We start from the raw sequence: 21,898 nt of genomic DNA, 5'->3' as shown, positions 1-21,898 counted from the left end.
TTGAATGTGGTGCTGTGAGTGTGCAACTCTATCCCCTTCTGGCAGTGATGCTGGTGTTCCTGAAGCAGCATGGAGCTCAACACAGCCTCATCACCACATGTTTATTCTCCTTCTTGGGAAGGCTTTGCAGTTGACATCAACCTCAGTTTTGCATGTTCAGCATGTGCTGCACTTGTACCCCTGAGCACATGCGTCCATATCTTCTATTAAAGTTTTGTCTGGGAAGTTGACTAAGGCTTGTCATCCTTGGTTATATCAGAGGACTAACTGTCCTTATGCAAATCATGTGTTTATGTTGGATGTAGTGTTAGAGGTTCTGCAACTGTGTGTTGTTAATTGCTATTATGGACTTGTCTCCACAAGCTTTTAGTGGATTGATTCCTGTAGGCCGCTGGTACTAGGGAGGATGAGGGATGATGCACTGTGGTTGAGAGGGAAGGCTTGGTGGTGATGACAACTTCATTCTTCTCTCTTCTCCTGCTCTGTTGATAGAGCACAGTGTATTGGAAGAGATTTTAAGACACTTTGCAGTTCATAAATGTTAGTTATACCTCAGAGAGGCTAAAATGGAATGCAGGAGAGTCTAGTCCTTTAGGCAATTGGGTCTTGCAGGGAATAAGAGGTGGCGATTTCAACCTGTTTCTGGAAGGTAAAGCAGTTGGATGCTTTCACCTATGCAAAATCCACCATGTGTAACTCATATCTCTCCACTCCCAACTTTTATTGGCTTTGGACAGAGATTCTGCAGCCAACTGAGAGTGCGGGAGCTTGGCTGCCGTAGTGGTGCCACTACGTTGGCTATTTTCTTTAATGTGACATATCAGAGTTTGAAAAACAGGATGGAAAACAACCTACAATGAAAATGAAAAAAAGGATCATTTTACTGCCAATTGAAAATTAGGACGGGACCAGATGAAGCCTCTGAAACACTGGGCATTTAATTTATTGGGGTTGGTTATTCCCCTGTGAAACCAGTGCTAGCCTGTGTTCTCTGCAAATAAGTGCTATCTTCGTATTTGACATAATGGGTTGAAGAAAATAACGAGATGGATTGTTTTGGCTTCCTTGTTTGCATAAACTTTACAAGTGATTCATTTTGCAAGCCACTATACTAGGTGTCTGGAGTTTCCATGGCCAAGAAATTCTGCAGAACAGAACTACCTAATGAAGTGTTGTTCTGAATCTGGAGATGAGCTTTCTAAATAAACAGGTCAATGCAGATCAGCAAAGGTGTTTTTGTTGCATGCATATGAGTTTTATCAGTCATAGCCAGAAAGAAGCGCTGCTTTGCAATCTATCCTACTTGTTCTGTTTCTGTGATGTAAAAACACCTTTTCCTAGGGACTCCTTGCCCAAGACTTTTGTTGTGTGGTATTCACTGACACTAAAACTTTTTTATTTTGTCATCATGTATATATACATCTCTCAGTATATTTGGTTGTCAATCTAGAAGATGGTAGGATTATACTCTGCTTCAAACAGCTAAATGTCATTGTCCTTTGAAAATGAATTATTATTTGATTTTTTTCAGGCTGGAAAGTCAGTGGTTTGAATAGCAAACTGAACTACTTCTTTTGTAATGTTTGTTTGCAGATCTGCTACCTGGAAAATTTGGCTCACAGTCTGAATACCTGTGACTTCAGAGAATTAATCATGGTCACAAATCAGGTAACAAGAGCCTCCTTCCAGATTTGCATTTGTTTGTAGTATTTTATGTAGAACGTGTTGTGAAGGCAAGTTTTTGGTGGTGACCTTTTAGGGAAGTTGGGGTTTCAAGCCATTTTAGGAACATATCTACAACAGCCATCATGGTGATTTTATGCACTTGAAGGCAAACAATAAAAACCTCCACACATGTAACCAGGAATTAGAAATGGAAGCACACTTAACTATACAGGAAAGGGATTTCCATGCCAGGGGTAATATCCTTCCAAATCAATACTTCAACACTTGTCAAATGTGTTTCAGTAAAAATATTGATGCAGAAGTGCTGAAACTTTTTATTTGGATGAAGTATTAATAATTTTGCTTTGTGTAGTGCAACTAACAGGCAAAGCCAAAGTTTGCTTTCATTTGTTGGCAAAATATCTTGAAATAAGAAGTCAAGAGGATACTACTGAAATAAGGCATTTGGACTTTTTGTTATTAATAATTGTCAAAACAGAAACCTCCCACCTCGAAAAGCAAAGTGTTTTTTTCTGGACAAAATATCTTGCTGCGATATTTGATGAGCATTAATAGCAAATGCTCAGTCTTAGCCTGGTGTGTTGTCAGGTTCTTGCCAGCTTGGCTTTAATACCAATTGTAAAAATGAGCTATGGTGGTGTTGTCCAGCCTGGGAACTGAATGCTGGTCAAGCTTTTAGGGCTGAGGAGCTCACGTCTATTGGGAAGCGTTAATGATGGAAGACAGGCAGTGTGTCACTTCTTCCTTCACTGTATTCTGAAGAGTGTGCAATGTTGCTGATAGGACCTGCAATAAGGTGAGGAGACAGGAGAGGGACAGATCTCCAAAAGAGAGATGTTGAGAGAATAAATTATATTTAGGGAGGAACATGAGAGAGATCAACTCTACCAGTGAACAAACACAAGGTAAATACTTTTTCAGTCTCAGTGCAGTTACTGTTATGTGCAAGCTCTGTCAGTGAGTACTTTATGCGCTCGTATGTAGTATCTGATTAGCAATATGTGTATATACAACAGCCTGGGTACACGGGCATGGACTCTATATGGAGCTCTCCAGTCACCTGGGCATGTAGTTGTTTGTGAGCCCCTGAGGACCAGGGAAAACCGGTGTCCTTGGGAGCAAATGGAGGAGGAAGAGGGTGACACACACCTGGCTGGTGTCCAGGCTGGAAAGGTGCAGCGAGTGCTCTTCAGCCTTCCTGCTGTGATTTGTTCCCCAAGGTTCCTGCTGATACGGAGTGTGAGCGAATTGCACTCACAGAAGAAAATTAAGCCCACTTGGCGTGCTTGTGTGTGCACAACACTTTTAAAGAGAAAAGCTTGAGAACTGTTTTCTTTTGACTTTGTTCCGGGTAAGTTTAATGTGGTCCTCTGTAAAGAAAACAAAAGTGTGGTAACCCAAATCTCCAGGAGACTCTGCTCTGTTAGATAATTTGAAAATCTTTAATGATCACACACATAGATCTGAGAGATCTCAGGCACACAGCTGTAGTTTCAGAGGCCTGGCTGCATTTGCCATCTGTCTCTAAGCAAGTAGATTTTGGCTGGGTGTTCTGCTTCATATAGCTGAGTGTTACTCATTTTGCTCCTTGTCACCTCTAGACTGGGCTTTCCAAGAAGATTAATGGAACCTGAGAGAAAAAAATCCTTTCCCCTTCTGAAGAAAGCAGTAAAATGTCATGGCAATTTTATTAATTCAGGTCAACTTGGTGGTATTCCAATATTTGCCATTTCTTTTCTGGGCTGAAACTCCCATTCATCTAAAAATGCAGATGTATACTGTTCAGCAGTGTTAAAATTGCTTGTGTAGTCTGTTTCAACCCTAAACCTCTGCAAAATTCTTGCTGGTGAAAGAAAAACTGTACTGGTATTCTGCTGGCTAATATGGCATTCATGAAATCCCTTTAAACTATCAGGAAAAAAGCTGATTAATCACTGTGACTCTGTTCAGTTTTCTCTGTGCTGGTGTATTGATTTGGGCAATGGAAGAAACTTTTGGTTCTCATTATAGCCTGTAAACATCTTGTGCTGCAAGCCCCGGGAGTCCTATCATGTCCTACCACATATATGTACTTTACCAGGCGAGTTTTGAAATAGAGTTTTTTATGCTGTGTTTACAGTATTTAATGAAATCAGGGATGAGTGGGCAACAGGATGCCAAACCAGCCCTTCTCCTGGGCTAAAGTGTGCGGATGGAGTTTGAAGCTGATCTTTTATTAAATTGTGTTTACTTTGTGTATTACTATGACACCAGCAGAAAGGGAGAATTTCTCAGTCTTGCTTTTTGTCTACGTCAGTGGGTTTCAGTCAGGCCTTAAATATTAATATGGGACTAACTGTTAATCAAGGGCTAATTCTGTGACAAACTGCTGGCTGGGAAAATGAAGAGGTAGTTAAAGGGTACATTTATTTGTGTGGGGGCTGTTTGTGGTTTTTTCTTCAGATTTTGGGTCAGTTATATGGGGAAAAGTGTATCAGGGGGGATCTTGTACTTATCACCAGGTTTTAAACCAGCTGACACCTCTGTAATACTTAATATTTGTTCCTCCTTTGAGTGGAGGTGATAATCTGTCTTCTGTAAGAGGTTCATTATTTTAAAGGCTAATTTGTCTGTAAGTTGGAAGAAAAACTTAAAATGTTAGGAAAGCAAAAATTCAAGCAATCTGACATTTGATCCAGATAAAATGAAAACTTAATTTGTTTTCAAACTGCTGACTTGACACACTTGTATCTTTCAGTGATACTTCTATTTTTGAATAAATAATTACAAAAGTGGAAATTAATATTTCTTTCAGAAACATCTCTATTGACAAGCTATTTTTTTTCAGAGGGAGAACATTTCTGTGAACAGAACTCTGCTGTTCTCAGAATACAACCTTTGTGATGAAAACAACTTCCACAGCAGTCCAGACAACACTTGTGTGCTGTGATTTGGTTCCTACCATTTGCAGTTTACACATATTGTTGTGCTGCTCTTCCCACAGGAATTTTTTGATAGTTTGTTTTTCGCTTTTATGTCTTTGCTCGTGGTGTTTTTTTCTTATTGTTCTGTTGATGTGAGCATTTTAATTCTCAGTAATTTCGAAGTTGCTTTGGCTTTGTTAGTGAGTAATTTGGTGCAGCAGGAGTGTATCTGTAGATCAAAGCTGAGCCCCTTGAGTCTGTGCTGTGTGTGCATCAATGCTGGGTGGGGGGATACACTTTGGACTGAATGTGTCCCTGTGGTCCAAAACTTTTGAGACAAGGTGCCTAGGCTTGTGTGCCACAGTAAACCACCCTAAGGCAAGCCTGGATGTGATCAGTGGAAACAATTGGTGGATTTGTTTCAAAATTGCGCCGTTGGTCTAAACACAAATGCTGAAATGGTTGCAATGTTTGGTTCTTACAAATGCAGTCCATGGTGTGTAGACTAAAGCCTGGTGGTGGATATAATGTCCTGTATATTCTGGAAACCAGACTATGGCTGACTAATAATCTTCTTGATTTTACTGGTCTATGTGTATCAGATACTTCCTATAAAAACCTAAAAGAAAATCCATCTGTGCTTGTCAGAGACTGGGAATTCTGTCAGTCAAGTGGGCTATCAATGGCACTGTAGATATCACCTAAAGCTCGGTGGGATGTCTCTGATTCAACACGTTGTGCCATGTTTCCAGTTAGCCGGGAGACAATCAAGCCAGCTCTTTCCTTGTGCATTTTAAAATCTCGGAGTAGTAATTCCTAAAAGCCACAATTGCTGGGGCTTCATTGTGCAAGACAAGGTGTCTTCCCCACACAGGGATCCTACACAGCTGGCACTCGGGTCTGTTTGTGCCAGTAGCGAGTGATTCCCCAGCAGAGCTCTGCTGTGTGTGGCTGGGGACATCCTATGCTTGGGCTCTTCTTCTGTCAACCAGGGTCAAACTTCTTTCTCATTTGGAGAGGTTTTAAGAAATGTAGGTTGGCAAGTACTTCAGTGACTCCTCCTCCTCCCATCCTGCCTGTTCTTGCGGTTGATTTTTTTTTTCCCAACCTATTTAAAAACAATGCTTAGGCAACAACTGAACCTCTAGCTACATGAGCTATTATGGGCTTAAAAAGCTTTCAGAATTGCATTACCAACTTTCTGTCTGAGGAGTGAGAGGGTTCAAACTCCAGCGTGGTGACTGTCCGCAGGTCAGTGTTGAATGAAGACAGATGTCATCACAGTCCTTGCCTCAGGGAATTTGTAGTTTGAAACTAGTGAAGGAGAATGGGGGTGGTTTGCACAAAAGGAACACAGGAGTCATCAGCCCAGTTAGGCTTAGATGCTGCTTCTTCTGGCTCTTAGGCCAACATGAAGACAGTGAAGCTATGTTGTTCTAATTCCTGTAAAATTGGCGGAATTGGCTTTTTAAGGTGCTTATTTAGGCTACCTCCTTTTTTCCCCACTTCTTCAGTAGTTGTTGTTGATCGGGTAATGTCCATCTATGATTTTTCACTGTGGCCCTTGCTGAGGTTTCTTTTTCCAGTTTTGTCTCATTCCTTGAGCCTAGGGAGCAGGATACGAATACTTGCTTATACACTCTTCCCTTTTCTGCTGGATTGATTCAAGAGCTGCAAATAGTTCTCCCCTAGTACATCTGTGAAGACGTGGGCTCCTCTTGGTAACCACCACACACAATAGAATTGACCCGTATAAACTCTCACGCAGCTCTGAGGTGGAGACCTTGTATGTGGAGAGGAGGGAAAGGAGGTGGAGTGAGAAATGTGGATTCATGTTCTCACTCTGCATCAGTCTTCCTGGGTGGCCTTGAACATATCAGTTGCATCTTTCCCTTCTTTCCTGCCCCTCCTTCCCTTCCTTGTGCTTCAGTCTCCCACCTGAAAAATGATGATGGTAAACTTCCTCTTGCCCTTCCTTTGACTTGACCATTCAGGCAGTCAGCTCTCCACAGCCGATGTTCTCTGTACTGTGCTACAGCGCTGAAATCCAGGAGGTTGATCTCAGTTGTGAGCTTAAGGGTTAAAATAATGTGTGTAACATAAACGCTCAGAATCCAGAATTTACTGTAGCTTTCTAGGATGGGATTTTCAAGGCTCCTGAAGACCATATCCACTTATCAGAGAGACTTAGCAGATCGATCACTTGCATACCCTAGGAAATTCAAGTTTTAAATCCATATTCAGGTCTATGAATTAGTAGCTTGACTTCCCAAGTGCCCAACACCCAGCAGTTTTCTATGAATACAGTAGATGTGAGTTTGGAGTGCTCATTATTTTTGCAGTTGTCGCAGATTCAGAGACGGACTCGGGAGCCTTGTTGTAGGTGCATGAGGTCGCAGGGTGTTGGTAGCTCTGTGTGGGTGTTGTTTTTCTTTTCTTTTTCCCACTTAGTCACTTTTCAGTTCAAAATGTAACTTGTTCACAAGGACAAAGTACATGTACTAAGTGACTTGATTCATCAGTAGGTTCCAGACTGCCAGATGCATTTGGTGGTCTTGGTTATTATCCAATAGAAAAAGTCACAGAGACCTGGCAGTGCGTGTATATATTTTCACACATAGATATTTTGGCATTTTAGCGAGCTGTCTGTGTTCACTCAGTGGAAATGTGGACTGAGTTGTTGTGGGATCGAGGGGGTGGTCCCACAGGTCAGAGCTCGGGTGAGTGGTAGGGCAGGGTGGAGAAGTTTGGATTGCAGCTGCCTACACAAAATTTGACCTCGGATTAACCAGACGGCTTCAGTTTCCATCCCTGCTGTCCCAAAGCCTCCATGAGCAAAAATAACCAAAGTAGAATAAAAGAAAATAGATTTTTTTTGGAATTTGTACAAAACAGGGAAGAAAAACTTAAAGTGAAGAATTATCTCCTTCTTTTGACTAGTACCTGCTGACAGCTGAAAGCAAATGTTGGGTATTCTGAGAGCAGTACCACAAGAGTTTACATGTACGTCAGTGCTAAACAGGTTAGACAAGATCATGTACCGATGTTAATCAACACGTCTCTGTTGAAGCTGTGCCAGTTCATACCAGTTAAGGATATAATCCCTGAATGTAATAATTTACTGTGTTCTTCCCTTTAAAGTTTAAACTCGTCTTCTTTATCTTCTTCCTCTGGAGGCAGATCTGTTTTTTATTAGATAATGGGTTCATAGGAATGGGGTGGTTTTATTAAATAATAAAAATTCGACGTTTACCTTAACTGAATGTCTTGACTTCGTTTAGTCCTGATTGAAAGTGACAGTGAAGAATATACTCTGTTCTTGCCAAATCCTGATACGGTAGGGCAGCAGAGTGTTTCGTGAGTGCTGGTGAGTCTCCCTTCTCAGAAATGGCATTACTGAGTTTCCATAATCAAGGGCAGACTTTCGGAAAGGCTCAAATATGTCTTGTTTTTCACAAACTGCTGAGTACTGAAGGCTAATCTTCCTTTGAAAAAAAATTTATGTTCAGTTTCATGCTGGAAGTGCATGAATGCCAGGCACTCTTTAAAACCAGGCTTTCAGTGTCATTTGAAATATATTTCCACACAGGCAAATTCTATATATTCGTAGGCAGGGGTTTTTTTTTAACAGTACTGTTAAATGGAGGATGGCAATAGTGTAATTAGTCTTGAAGAAAAGAGGAATTATACTAAAACCTTACTCATTTCTTGCAGTGAACTTAGCTGAACTCTCTGAATATTTTGAAGATGAGAAGAAAGCAGCTCTGTTTCATGCTTTCATATATCTGTGCACTCTCTGTTTTGTTAAAAATAGTGTAAAAAATGTTTTGTTGAAGAATTTAACTTTCTCGCCTTATCAGAAGGAAGATGTATCATGCATCTTACTAGACAATCCAAATGCCATTAGATTTAAGCCCGTCAGGCTTAAATATTTTGTATAAGAATTTATGAAGCTTCCAAAATCTCCTTAGTAAGTCTGGATATTCATCCCAGACTGCCTGGTTTAGCCCTGCTTAGTTTGTCCATAAGGTATTCAAATAATTTGGAAAGACAGACTACGGGCCTTCTCCCACGATGCAGCAGACCTGACCTCTCCTCTTAGCTTTGCTCTATCTAAGAGCACTTGAGGTCTTGTTAGGAATTCTGCACCTCCCAACAAATATTATGCTGAATTAAATTCCTTAGGGTGTCACGACTGACTGTGTGACTCAAATAGTGCTGTGGACTCAAGCATCTTCAATTTTATGTACATGGGTTTTTATCATTGCAAAAGGTAACTGCAGATGGTAGAAACACTGAATGACAGGTAAAGGTTGTCAGTAGCCACAACATGAAATATCATTGAATTCTAAGCTTAAGATATCTAAAGGTAAAATCTTTAAAAAAAATTCTCTCTTTTCAAATCAGCCCCCCTCTGGTTAATATTCAGTATGTGAAGAGTGCACAGGGGGAAATACTCAATTAGAAAATCTTGAAGGTAAAGCTCTGAATTTGGTTTCTACGGATGCCTTTTTGCATCGCCGTGCCTGCAGGCCCTTCCAAAGGTTCCAAGTTATCTTCAGCAGTCATCAAGCAGAGTAAGAGCGGAGTAAGTGCGCTGGTGAAACGTATCTGGGGTGAGAGCTTCCCATTCCCACAAAGGAAGGATTAAGTGAGCTTTGAGGTACCATCTTCCTCTTGCTGTGTAGCTCTGAGTAAGATTTTGGTGTGACTAGAGGGACAGGCTGCGGTTGTGTCCTTTGTTCTTCTCCTTCCACAATTCCAGGGACTGTCAGTCCATGAATATGTTATTAAAACACAGAACTGCAGCTCTTCTGGTGCTCGGTCCCATAGTTATCCAAGAAAGGATGACTCAGTAGTGCTGAATTGTCAGAGTTAGGTTTTAGAGCAGGCTTTGAATGGACTCTCACCAAATGGCTGAAATACAGGTCTAGAAACAGGTTTTCAAAACCAGTTTGCACCCAGTTGTGACTCACTTGAAGCCTACTAAAGCTCCCTTGTACTCATTTCAGCCAATGCTGAATACATTTAGATATCCACTATTTTCTAATTTTGTTTCGGTCTTTATTTTTTGTCATTTATGTTTACATTGAATTGTGTAACTACAACTTGGGGTTAATCCTCATGTCTTAATTATTTGTAAGTGGAAGACTTGATTTCTGCTCCCTCATTTTCTTAATCTGTCTCCATTTGTGATGATGTGCAACCATCAGGGATGAAAGGGCAAAGGTGATGTCAATTTACTTTTCCAGAGATGGCAGATGATTTATAAACGTTCTTCTGCCTGGTATATTCCTGCTTTCTGGATAGCTTTGTTAGTGTGCAAAGATGCCTTTTTGACTTCAGTTGTTGAGCAATGAAGGGGAAATAAACAGTTTGTTTGAGTTAATATATAGAAAAGTATTAGGTTTTAGAGTACAAAAGTTATGCAGTTTCTTAATATAGAAAACTAATGTATTTTTGAAAAGTGTGATGGTGAACTCCTAAGTTTGTTTGTATCGACTGAGGCAAAGCTAGAAAAATTCTGGGTGGAAAATCCATGATCTGGATAAATTACTCATCCCTACATCTCAGTGTGGTGACATAACCTGACGGAGTGTCTTACAACAAAGCAAATAATTTTGCTGCTTTCTCCCTCGATGCTCTTCAGCTCAGTAACATCTTCCTCCCCATGACTTGTTCCATTATCTTCAGTGTGGCAAGTTTAGCATGAATTTACTCACTTCAACATGAGGGAAATGATTAAATCTGCTCCAATAACTTGTTTCAGTATGTGAGAAAAAAGATCTTCCTCCTCCAATCTTCTTCCCCACCCTCTCCCTCCTCACCCACAGGTTTTTGATGCAGTTTCTATAATGGCCCAGGCTTTGCAGAGCATCCTAAAGCCCACCTGGTGCCGGCTGTTTGGATTTATCTTAGATGTACATTCATATTTCCAAGTGTGCACTGAGACTTCTTGCTGCATTCAAATTTATGGCACTTTTTTTCTTCCCTCCATGGAACAGAAATGAAGTCTGAACATGGAACTTTCTGGTTGAAGACCCAGGGCCATGATCCAAGTTAATTCAGAAATGCAGGGTTGTGGAAGTTACCACGTGTGAAATATCCATAGGGTGAGGCATTACTTGTCTATGTAGACCTATCTGTGACCTCTTCCTCTGGAAAGCGCTCAGCAGCACAAGGTAAATATCTGACAGGATACATCAAGATTGAAATTACTTTTAAAATCTGAATTGATGGGCTGTATGTGTGTGGACAGGAAGTGAAGGTTTTGAGACAGTCATGTAACAAACTATACAATTCTTCCTGTTTAGCTTTTCTGGCTTCAGGTATATTGATCAAATTTTTGGCTTCTAATGCAAAATGCACCTAAATTTTTGAAACAAATTTTTAGTGGGACTGCTATTTCAGACAGACATAATTCTTCTGTAAAGGAAGAACTAGTATTTATTAATAGCCTTTCACCATTGTCCTTCTGTCTGTCTTTAACGTGTTTGAATGTTGAATCATGCTAAATTATGTACATCTTAAGTGATAAATTATGTAATGCTCCAATGTGGTGGGAATTAATAGTTGAACTGCCTTAACTTGCCTTTTTATTTTTTTGCCATAAACCCCATTAAATCTCTTATGTAGATGCCTTTGTCGAACAGTATTCCATGAGAAAGGAGGATGGGAGCAGGGGGGGAAAAAGCCCAAGCCCCAGTCCAAACAGAACCTGGCTCCCTTCGGACAGATGGTGAGGGCTGAACCTTCATGAATTGGTTACCGACCTAATTGAAATCACATTTGTGTATTGTTCTCCAGCGATGCTCGGGCTGGCTGGCTGGCAGGGGCGGGGGAGAAGAGTCCCACCGCAAAAATGCGCCGCTGCGAAAATCCTCCAGAAGGTTCAGAGGGATTCCAGCACCTCCCAGGCTGTCTTGCTGCTGCCCTGGGGTCAGATGTGGGCAGCTCGTGGCAGCTGCGGCGCTTCGCCTCCCTTTTCTCGGTGGAAATGACCACGGGGGACGGATCCCCTCAAATAGTGTTGCTGAAGCCTGGGAAAACACGCTGCCTCTGAGTATGTTTACAACACACTAAATTAGAGGCAGGGCTTGTAGTCACAATGCCCATTAAATTAAATAAATCAGGACTGTAAGTTTGTGCAGTGTTTCGGGCTGTCCTTTTTCACTGTTTGAATTGCGAAGAGATGGTGATGGTGGGTGGGATAAAGAACGGTTTGGATTCCTAGGGCGGACTCTGGAGGTGATGCTCTAATATGTTCTCTTGATTGCACATCTGGGTACGATATGGAAATTTGGTTTAATCTTACATGCTGGCGAAATTCCCAACAGCATAAAAGGAGCAAGTGCAAGCATCCATGCCTGTCTGTGGCTTGGATGTCAAAGGAACAGTTTTACAGACAAAACTGAGGATTTTTATTCCCTCTTAGTTACTGCTGTTTACCTGCGATACCTGTGAGTTTTGGCCTTAACATAAAGAGTGCCCTTTCAAAAATGTGAGCATTGAATGTGTTATTTCAGCATGATTCTGGTGGACATTTGAAGCCTGAGATGAGATTCTGGTCATTGTTGCAGGCCTGCGCAATCCAGAGTTCAGTAGCTTGGGTTTACATCCTTTCTTCTCCAGAATGACAGGAAAGATTGTTCTGTAAGTCCATGAAGTTTAGACTTTGCACTTAAAAACACATTCTTTCTCTAGCTGTCCTTTGATCATTAATCATCAGGAATGGGGCTATCTTACATTACTGCCAAAAAAGTGAGCTTACGTTTATAAAACATTAGAGGTGCTGTCTCTAACCTCAAAATTCATTGCATTGTCCAGTGCGAGTGGTATGAAAGAGTAAAGAGCAGAGGAAGCAAATTGTCTTTTATCCCAGGGCTGAAGGTTGATGTGACTGACTCTTCTTATTTTTCATACAAAAACTGATGTGTTTTATGTAAAATCTTTCTGTTCTCCTGCATTTTTAAAATTGATACATGACAAGAATGCTTATTTCATATAAATGATATAATACGTTTTAGTGTGTATGTTGTGCTTATAGTTGTGGAGCCCTTGGTGATGATTGGCATTGTTGTAACAAGAATAATAACATTACTAAGAGTGCAGATTCAGACACAGAGAAGGTTTTTCAAAATCAAGAGAAAACAACATACTTCTTCTTAGAGAAGTTTAGAAAGGCAATTCGTATACCTGGAAAAGTCACTGATAGAACTTCTGAGTTTTGACTTCAAGTTTGTAAGTGTTATTTCATTCCTGATTTCTATTTATTTATTTATTTTTACTTTAATTCTTGTTGCTCTTTATCCTTTCCTACTTAGTTATGACATGGAGACAAAACAAATAAAACCAAAAGGACCTTTCAAAGATCAGAAGTTAGATTTTTTTTCCGCTTCTGTGAAAAGGTTTTCCATGCTCTTGCTGGTATGAACAGCTGTACGTATATACATATTAATACAGCTGTGATAGCAATGCGGAAATTATCTCTGCATTAGAACAATATAGTTATTTCAGCTTGCTTTGCATATAAAAAGCAGGAAAACAAAGGAGGAAGCAGGCATCTACTATCCAAATTTAATTAAAACATTCTAGGGACACATAGAATTGTTATCCATTATCTTTCCAATCAGTCATCTATATGTGTGAGTATGTAGGTTGGGAATAAAACCATGTCTTTTTTGTATATATACCCATTCAATATATACATGGAAACCAAGACTAGGGATGGAGAACAAAATTGGAGATTATCAATTAATGAATGTGTATCTTTCGGGAGTCGTTTGAACACCAGATCACTTGTTGAGTGATGTACATGTATTTACTTCCCTCTCTCCATCTCTTGCAGGACAGACCCCTTGATGGCTTTTTGACACTCTTTTCTTGTAGTCTTCACATACATCACCTTTTGAACCCATCTGTAATGGGATGATGCATTAGTCTTGAGGTAGAACTATGCCACTTATTTCTTAAAAGTGCCAGAAGATGCTGAAAATCTCACAGTTTCTTAGGCTGTTCTTTTATTCAAAAATTGCAATAAAAAGCCTCAGCACGTAACTGTGTGCTGTGGAAAGCTCACAACTTCAGAGTGGGAGCCCTTGAATTCGTTTATTCTCCAACTACATTCTTGCAGTGTGCTTTGTGTCCTTCAGGCTTGCTTTGAGTCAAATAGTTCTTGGGGACTTTTGGGGTTTCAGCTAGTTCCATGAAGTCCTTATGGAGCTTTTGAACATTCTGCATCATTCCACAAATGTTGAAGTTTGTGTTGGTTTTTGTTAAGGTCGTCACTGTAGGCAAGTCCCTGCTCTTCTCAGGAGTCCACCAGCTTCCCTTTGCGCTCTTTGCTTGCTGTTTAACAATGTTAGCTCAACCCATCCTGCCCTCTGGAAGCTTGAAGCATAGTATATTCTGTTGTATTTTCAGGAGAGATGCAAGCTTTCCTTTGCCCTGGAGGACCCCACCTGACCACAACCCGTGAAGGAGTGAGAAACAAGCATATTTTGTGTCCCCAGTTTTGTTTTTTTTTCCTAAGAGCATATGCAATGCGTAGCATTGAGACAACAAACAGGAGACAAATTAAGCATTTTTTCCATCTGTTTCGTAATCTGTAAACCTTTCAGGCAACAGATGAGACTTTGCATTTGGATGGTGACGTGGAAGGGAGGCGGTGAATTGGCTCATTGCATATGAAAGCATGAATAGGTGCAAGGATGCGAGAATAAGGGGTTTGAGTTGCGGGCTTCTAGTACTACAGGGTGTTTCAAAAAGATGGACCCAATTTGAAATCATGACTCCATTGAAATTGTGTCCAGCTTTTTGAAACAGCCTGTACTTTGCTCACGAAGCATTGCAAGAGGGCTCCCGTGCTAGGAAAGCTGTGGAATTTGCTCACTGTGAGAGCTGTGGAAAGGTGGCTGATGATATAAGCCATGGCACACTCAGCAGGAGGTATAAAGCGGGAGATTAAATGAGCGTCTGCAAAACTGGCCGTAGGCTCTAGCTAGAAATGAGGGAACCGAGTGCTCTCCTGAACTTCCTGACAGCTCATCAAAAGCCAGAGAGATGAGGTGGAGATATCTAGGGAGATTGCTGGCTAAGCTGACACACACACACTTATTTTGCAGGTATTATGAAAAAGATGAAGCTTAACTTACTGTGCTAGTTGTTAAAGCCACAGGAGCAGGAGGATTTACTGTGTGTTGACTGGATGTGCTCCCAGAGTGGCACCTTCCACAGCAGATGCTGGGTGTCATCGAGCATCTGCTGCCAGGAGGTGTTTCTAAATGCAACCTGCTGCTCTGTTAACTTTCAGCTGAAGACTTAGATGCTGTTTGTTCTCTCTGTCGTGCAGAAAAGTGTGCTCAAAGTTCTGGAGGTGAGACAGTTCACATGGCCCTTGGAGACAGTGATGAGTTTGGTTATGGATGGAAAAATGTCACTTCAGAAGTTCTCATGGAGGACCCATTTGCTTATTGATGTTGTCACCTGGTTTATTATTAATCTTTGGATTTTCATTATGATTTTCTAGTTACATACACGTATTTAGAAAGAATAATGACCTCCTCAGCTTTGTATTGCTATTAACTACAGTAATGTTTTGTCTGGGAAACTACTACTCTTAAGAATTATGGATTTCTGTGACTCAAATCTTGGCAGGAACTGCTTAATGCATAGGAAGCTGCCTTAGCATTTGCTATCAGAATTATTTAGCCAAATTCCAGCTTTTGTGCATCTTTCCTTTCATGACAACAGTAAGACAATAAATGTCTATTCCTCCATTCCCACTCTCCATTAAGTGGAGGTTGGTTTGTTCCGCTTATCTTTTTTGAAGGATAATCCATATTGAGGATCTCCCAAGATGGCTTCTCCTCAAAGAAATGAAACTGCCATGGCGATGTAGGTGTGTGTTCTTAGTGCCGCTTGCTCTTATTACACAAAATACACCAGGCGTATCTTGGGACCTTTGAAGATAGTCCTTGCTTCTGCAGATCTCAGTTACCTACTGAGCAAGAATTCTCTGTAAATATTGTAAACGGAGAAAACTTTGCTGCTTGCAACAGCTTTCCCATTGGAAATGTCTTCAAAATAATGACAGCGCAGATTTCTTAAAGACTAAACGTGACTCACTCTCACAGCTCGTGAGTCTGTTTATAACAGCTCCATCCAGTGGCTTCTGCTGTAATGGGAATGCAGGGCTTGGCTCAGGGGTTCAAGACCTCCAGGGCTGAAAAATGCTACTTTAAGATGCATAATTTGTCAATTATTGCCTTGCAGAAGAAAGCATAATTAATTTAAAAAAGAAATATGTAGCGTTTACATTTTGCAGTCAAATGTGAAGAATTACTGTACCTTTTTTTTTCTGTTCCTGGTATCAAATGGCTTCCACCTCTTGGTGTGCAATGAGGGACCGTCCTTCCTCAGTACCTGGTACGTAAGTTACACTTGTAACAAAGGTGAATAAAGTGCCTGTATGAGATGGATTTTTTGAAAGAGCAAAGTAGCCCAGGTGAACTCACTCATGCAGAAAAGGCCCTTTCTGCACTTCACGAGAGAATGTTGGAATCATTCAAGCGTTCGATGATGCATTTTTCTTGAACGATTCCAATTTCTTTGTACAAAGTCTTGGATATTGAAAATGTGAGCTTTAATTTCAAACCTTATTTTTCCCCCTTCACTTTCAAACAAATTATTTTAACCAGGCTGATTTTTTTTTAATCTATCTTATGGAAGTGATGCAAGTAGATTTTTTCAGATTGAAAAAAAAAAAGTGATTTCAATTCTGTTTCCCATTCAGGATGGGGAAAAAGTTTCAAAATCTCCAAAATTCTCATGGGTTGGGGGGAAAAAAAAGTTTCCCACACAGCTCTAGTCAATGGGAGTGTTACCGTAAACTTCATTGGGCCTTGGATCGGGCCCTGAGAGTGTATCAGAGATTTTGTCAGCCTCATTGATTGCACAAACCAGCCTTGTTATGAGGAAACATTCCTGGGCCAGACAACATTCTGACATTTGTCTGTAGCTTTCACATTTAAGAGAGATTATTGTCTCCGGAGGGTCATTCTTAATAATTTAAATCTGAGGTAGATCATTTTTTCTGGCAGCATGTGTGTAACCTAATCCATATATTGTTGAAAATAATTGGAATGAGCATTGAGTTGCTATATGGATGTGGTCAGTCAGTATTGACGGCATTGAGACTTGCTGAGTAGGTGGTATAAATTATAAGAGGACCTGGAAAACCAAAGCAAAAACACCCAACACCAAAAAAACCCCAAACACAGGGCAATGTGGAAGTAGAAATGCTCTCCACTGGGATTATTTTGGAAGCAAGTAGTCTGAGCTTTAGAAAATGCGCTTTTGTTAATTACAAGTTGGATAGCATCGCATTGACCAAGTGTATGTAAAACTGGTGTTTGTTCCCTTTGCAGAAGGTTTGGTGGTGACTTGAGGCGCATCCCCTGAGCGAGGGATGGTGTGTAAACTGTACCACCCAAGGAGCAGCCCCGGGAGGCAGCGTGACTCACACACACAGGATGCCGAGACAAAAATCCCTCCCTGCTTTCCCTTGGCTTTTAAAGCTATAAAATAGAAAGATATTGCTGGGGTTTTTTTACCATGCTAAAGTGCCTGCAGGGGCACAGCTGTATGATTAGTAACTGTGAGAAGGGGAAGGATGCTTGGAGCGCTGGCTCCTCATCTTCAGGATGGGAATGTGTGGGCAACTCCAGTTTGAATTGTAGCCTAATATCAGAGTAACCTATAGAAACAAGTTATTTCTTGAGCCTAGCTTGATAAAACATTTCAACACGCTCCACAATTACTTTGAACGTCGATTGGTTTTAAATATGTGCTTAAAAACAAGTATGCTTATGCTTCACCAGAGAAAAATGTTGCTCTGAGATTGTATTCCCCTGTATACATGCATGCTCCAAGTTACCGTTCAGCACATTACATCTCGCTTCTCTGAATTACTACCCTGTCCTGTGGTAAAAGGGCTTTTTGCTGACTTCAGTTTTGGACACCTCACTACTTCTTGCTAATTAGGAAAATATTTTAGATGGTTTCTATTAGGACTTGGCACTGTCTATTAGGATTATTTCTGTATACTAATGATATGCTTAGTTTAAAAACAAAAAAGGCCCCGGGTATGTGAAATATTCTAGGTAGTACCCTACATAAAAATAGAAATCAACAGTGGTGTTTTCCCCAGAGGTGCAAGATCCAGTTTGATGTACATCTAACATGTTGAACTGATTAGGAAGGTATTTCAATAGGAAAAGAGCCAAATTTTAGCCAACAGGTTGAATTTTATTTCAGCCCCAAGAGTTAATTGTGCAAAAGAAACTAGGCCTCCCATTTCCCATCCCTTGACATTTACATTTCTTCCTTTTCTCTCTATGGTTGCATTAATTGTCAGCTGAAAGAGACATTCAATCCATAGGATAATTTCTTCAACAGGAGTAGTTTTAAGATACTGCTCTTTAAACATTTGTCTTGCTGTGGGCTTAGTATAAACCTGTACAAAAGGCAGATTTAGGAGGTTTCATCAAAACTACAGTTATCAATATTTCACTCAAATTATTAGACACTAAAGTCAATGTCTTAATCTGTTAAAAACTTAATCATTATTTACTCTTCTTTTTAATCAACGTTAGCATGCTGAAAGAGGCCTTATCCTGCAGTTTGTGTTAGTTTATTTGGTTTAACTTTCTGCCTGTTCAATCTGTTGGTTATTTCTCCTGTGAATTAAGGAACATTTGGGTAGAGCTGTGACAGATACAATCTGAGAAAAGATGGTTTGGAGCACATACTCAATCCTGGCACTTGTGTATGTGCAGAACATGTGTTCATACCTGTAGAAACTAATTGCTGTGTTACTGTGCAAAGCTACATGAGCAATGTAAAGGATCTAAAAAACGTGGAAGACTTTAAAACTCTTAATTTTACTGGAAAGCAAGCTTGTTGCTTTGTGCTTGACCCCAGCAAAGAGCAGCGTGTGGTGCTGCTGCTGCTCAACCAGACCGTGAAGGAAATCCTGGTTTAGGGAATCATGTTTTTCCCTGTGGTCCATTTGCTTCTGGATAAAATGTTTGTCTCTTTCTATACTCTGGTCCCAGAAGCAGCATATAAATCTTTTTTTTTCCTGGAATTTCAACAATTTTCTGTCAAGATTTCATCATAACATGCCAAATGGGCATAAGTGATTGATATATGTCATCAATGTATGTTGCAAAGTATTAAATCTGTTAATAAGACACTTGTGATATGGAATGCTAAGTATATCCCTAATTATATCTGCCTCCACTATATTGCTGAGGGATTGTATCTGAATGATGCTTAACGATCCTAAACTGGAAAACTAAAGGATATTTTCTACTGATCTATGGAGCAGCTTATACTGTGTAACTGATAAAATACAGGGTAGGTTTAGCATTAAAAAAAACCCCTATGCTTGTATTGGAAAAGGTAGGAAGCTCTGGCACTTATGACGCTCTTGCCAGAGAAAGGAATTATTTCAAGTAAACAAATGTAGCAATTTCCCTGCCTAACATAGGTGCAGACTTAGCTAATGCATTCCACCTGCCAGAGTCAGAAGGGGAACTCCAAAGGCAAGCTTCAAGCTGCACCTAAAAGCCTTCTGGCATTTATCTATTGAACTGATAAACAGCAAAGTTATGTGCGAGACCAGGTTATTGAATTTCTTGGTTTTATTTTTTTTTTAATCTTTAGGGGAGTATCTTCAGAAAAGAGAAGCTGTGCTCATAGATGACAGAGCGTTTCCAGTTTTCTGGTATTGCGCTGGAGCTAAATGTCATCAACATTAGGATTTTCTTAACTTTTAGAGCAAGTTAAATTAAAAAAATATTGCACTTTTTAATGGAATCTTCAATTTTAAAAAATCTATTTTTTTTTTAAAGTAACAAAAATTTACCTCCTTATTCCCTGCCCCCCCACCTTCCATGACATCTTGATGGTTTGAAGATGTGCTTCTTCATACATAGGACTTTTCAGAAGCACGTGGCACCACGGATGTTACAAACTGGGCAGTGGTAGCTGCTACTTGTGCGTTTGTATGTGAGATTTCCTCCTCCTCCTCCCCTCGCAGAATCTTCCTGCTGGGGGTAAAACTCCTCAACAGTCCCATCATCAGCATTGGCCGATATTAGAGTTGCAGACCTGAGGCTGTAACAATAGGGACAATGCTGCCATAAGGAAGGAAGAGGAATGGAAAGAATTAAGTTTGTGTTGACTGCATCTCTTAGCATGAGGTAGTAGTGGAGAACAATGTTTATTCATTAAGATATAATTGCTTGGAGCTAGATGTGCTTTTTGCCTTCCATGCTGGTTTTCTTTGAATGCCTTCTGTTTAGATTTTTCTTTCTCATTGCTGTAATTTGCTATGCACTGATGGGGATAAATGTCATCAAAGGTCTGAAGCTTTTGATGTTTCTAATATAAGATGCAAATGTTGAACAGATGAAAATTATTTGCTAATAAGTAAATAAGTATCAAAAGCAGAAGTACAAATAAAAAAAAAAAAACAAAACCCTGTGTAATAGCTGCTAAAAATTCAAGTGACTTATTATTTAAACACTGGGCAGGCCCTTCTTTGATGTATGTAAATATTTTCAGACAGAGGCGTCCTTGTGTTGTTAAAGCAAAACTGCTATTTTTGTTTTCTTTTAAAGCTCACTTGAAACATTCTGGGGAAGTGTAGAACCGGTGAATCTTCCTAGATATATTGGAACTGAGGGACAGAGGCAGGATGGAGCCTTTCAGCTGCTGCTGATTCCCATCCACTTTCCTGTTCAGTCTGGGAGGCTGTTCCTGACTCACAAATCTGGCAGAAACTCTGTTCTGTACAGACTCCTACAAATTGCTTATGTCTAATATGGAGCTTTGTGGGTCCTCATGCACGTCTGAAGTTTCTGCAAGCTGCTATAATAAATACTGGGCAGCTTCAAACTGTCTGCAATCAGATTTCAGACTGAAAGGTGAACTTGTCGCGGTTATGCCACTAGAAGACCCATCTTGCTGCTCATCATTGCAGCTGATACAGAGCAAGACAAAAGAGCTACTTTAGCGTCTTTTATCATGACAGCCTGAACCTTTGTAGTACTACAGCTGAAATCTGGGAAAGAATGCTGGGACAGACATGTTATATCTTGACTGTTTTTTGGCTGATTACTGTTTAGGGGTCAAGGTGCTTTGGCCTTTGGATTTATTCACTCACAGTTTGGAACAGCAGAAGTACTAAAACCCTTAAGTGCATTTCTTGTCAAAGACCTCTTAAATCAAACACAGCTTAAACGAGTTACTGAAAAGAAACAGTTTCCACTTCTCCCTTAATCTGTCTCCCATGCTCAGTAATTGATGTCTAGTTTCATGAGTCATATTTAACTCGCCTTAGGTTCCATTTCTTCCAGCCTAATCCTGTACATCCTTCCGTAGTCAATGTCTGTGCTGGGAGCTGGTGAAGGTTTTGCATGAGTAAAGGCTGCCAGATGGGTTTCTGCAGCAACTTGTGGTGTTTTTATCTAGAAGGGGAAGAAACTTCAGGAAAAATTAGCATCTGTAATCTTTGGCTCTGGGGTGACTGGAGAGAGGCACCCGGGGATTCCCAAAGAGAGAGGGTTTCTGTTGTACGGACATGCGAGAGATGGAAGTTCTCAGGAGCTGATGTTATATCATATAGGAAGGCAGCCAAAAGCCAAATTGCGGCTGGGTATTCCAAGCAGAGATTTCAACAGGGTTTGAGACAAAAACAGGCATGACAGCCAGAACTCACTGATCCCCACAAGTGAGTGTGGACTTTCCCTATGGAGGTGGGAACGTGTGAGTTATGCTGTTCTGATTTCTGTCACTACTGCGAAGAGGCTGCGCTGTGAAAGTTGCATTCAGAATCTGTTTTTCAAAAGAGTTAAAGGCCATTCTGTTCCCTGATTTCTTTTTCTCTAGTACTTTGTTATGGAAAAGGGAAAAAAGCAGAGGATGAAAGACATCTCGTAATGAGAATCTGCAGCTTTGTTTGGTGCAAAGGAAAATGTGAATATAGGGCCAATTTTCATTACAAACCAAACTTTCAACAATAACAAGTCATCATATAATGGCTGTTTTCATTATTGTTGCTGCTGAAGAAACAAAATATATTTGAAGACAAAACAACATCAAAATTTTCCAGACTGCTGTCAATCACTCAAATCAACAAAGAGGAAAAAAGTTGTGCCCTTTTGTTTTTCCTGGGTTTGTTGTCTCAGTGCAACACATACTAGAGAGTCTGGAAGTGTCTTGCCCCCTTTGTTTTTCCC

Source organism: Columba livia, chromosome 3, assembly GCF_036013475.1.
Source record: "Columba livia isolate bColLiv1 breed racing homer chromosome 3, bColLiv1.pat.W.v2, whole genome shotgun sequence".
NCBI classification, from domain to species: Eukaryota; Metazoa; Chordata; class Aves; order Columbiformes; family Columbidae; genus Columba; species Columba livia.
The sequence above is the reverse complement of the archived record's forward strand: the minus strand, read 5'-3'. Positions refer to the sequence as shown.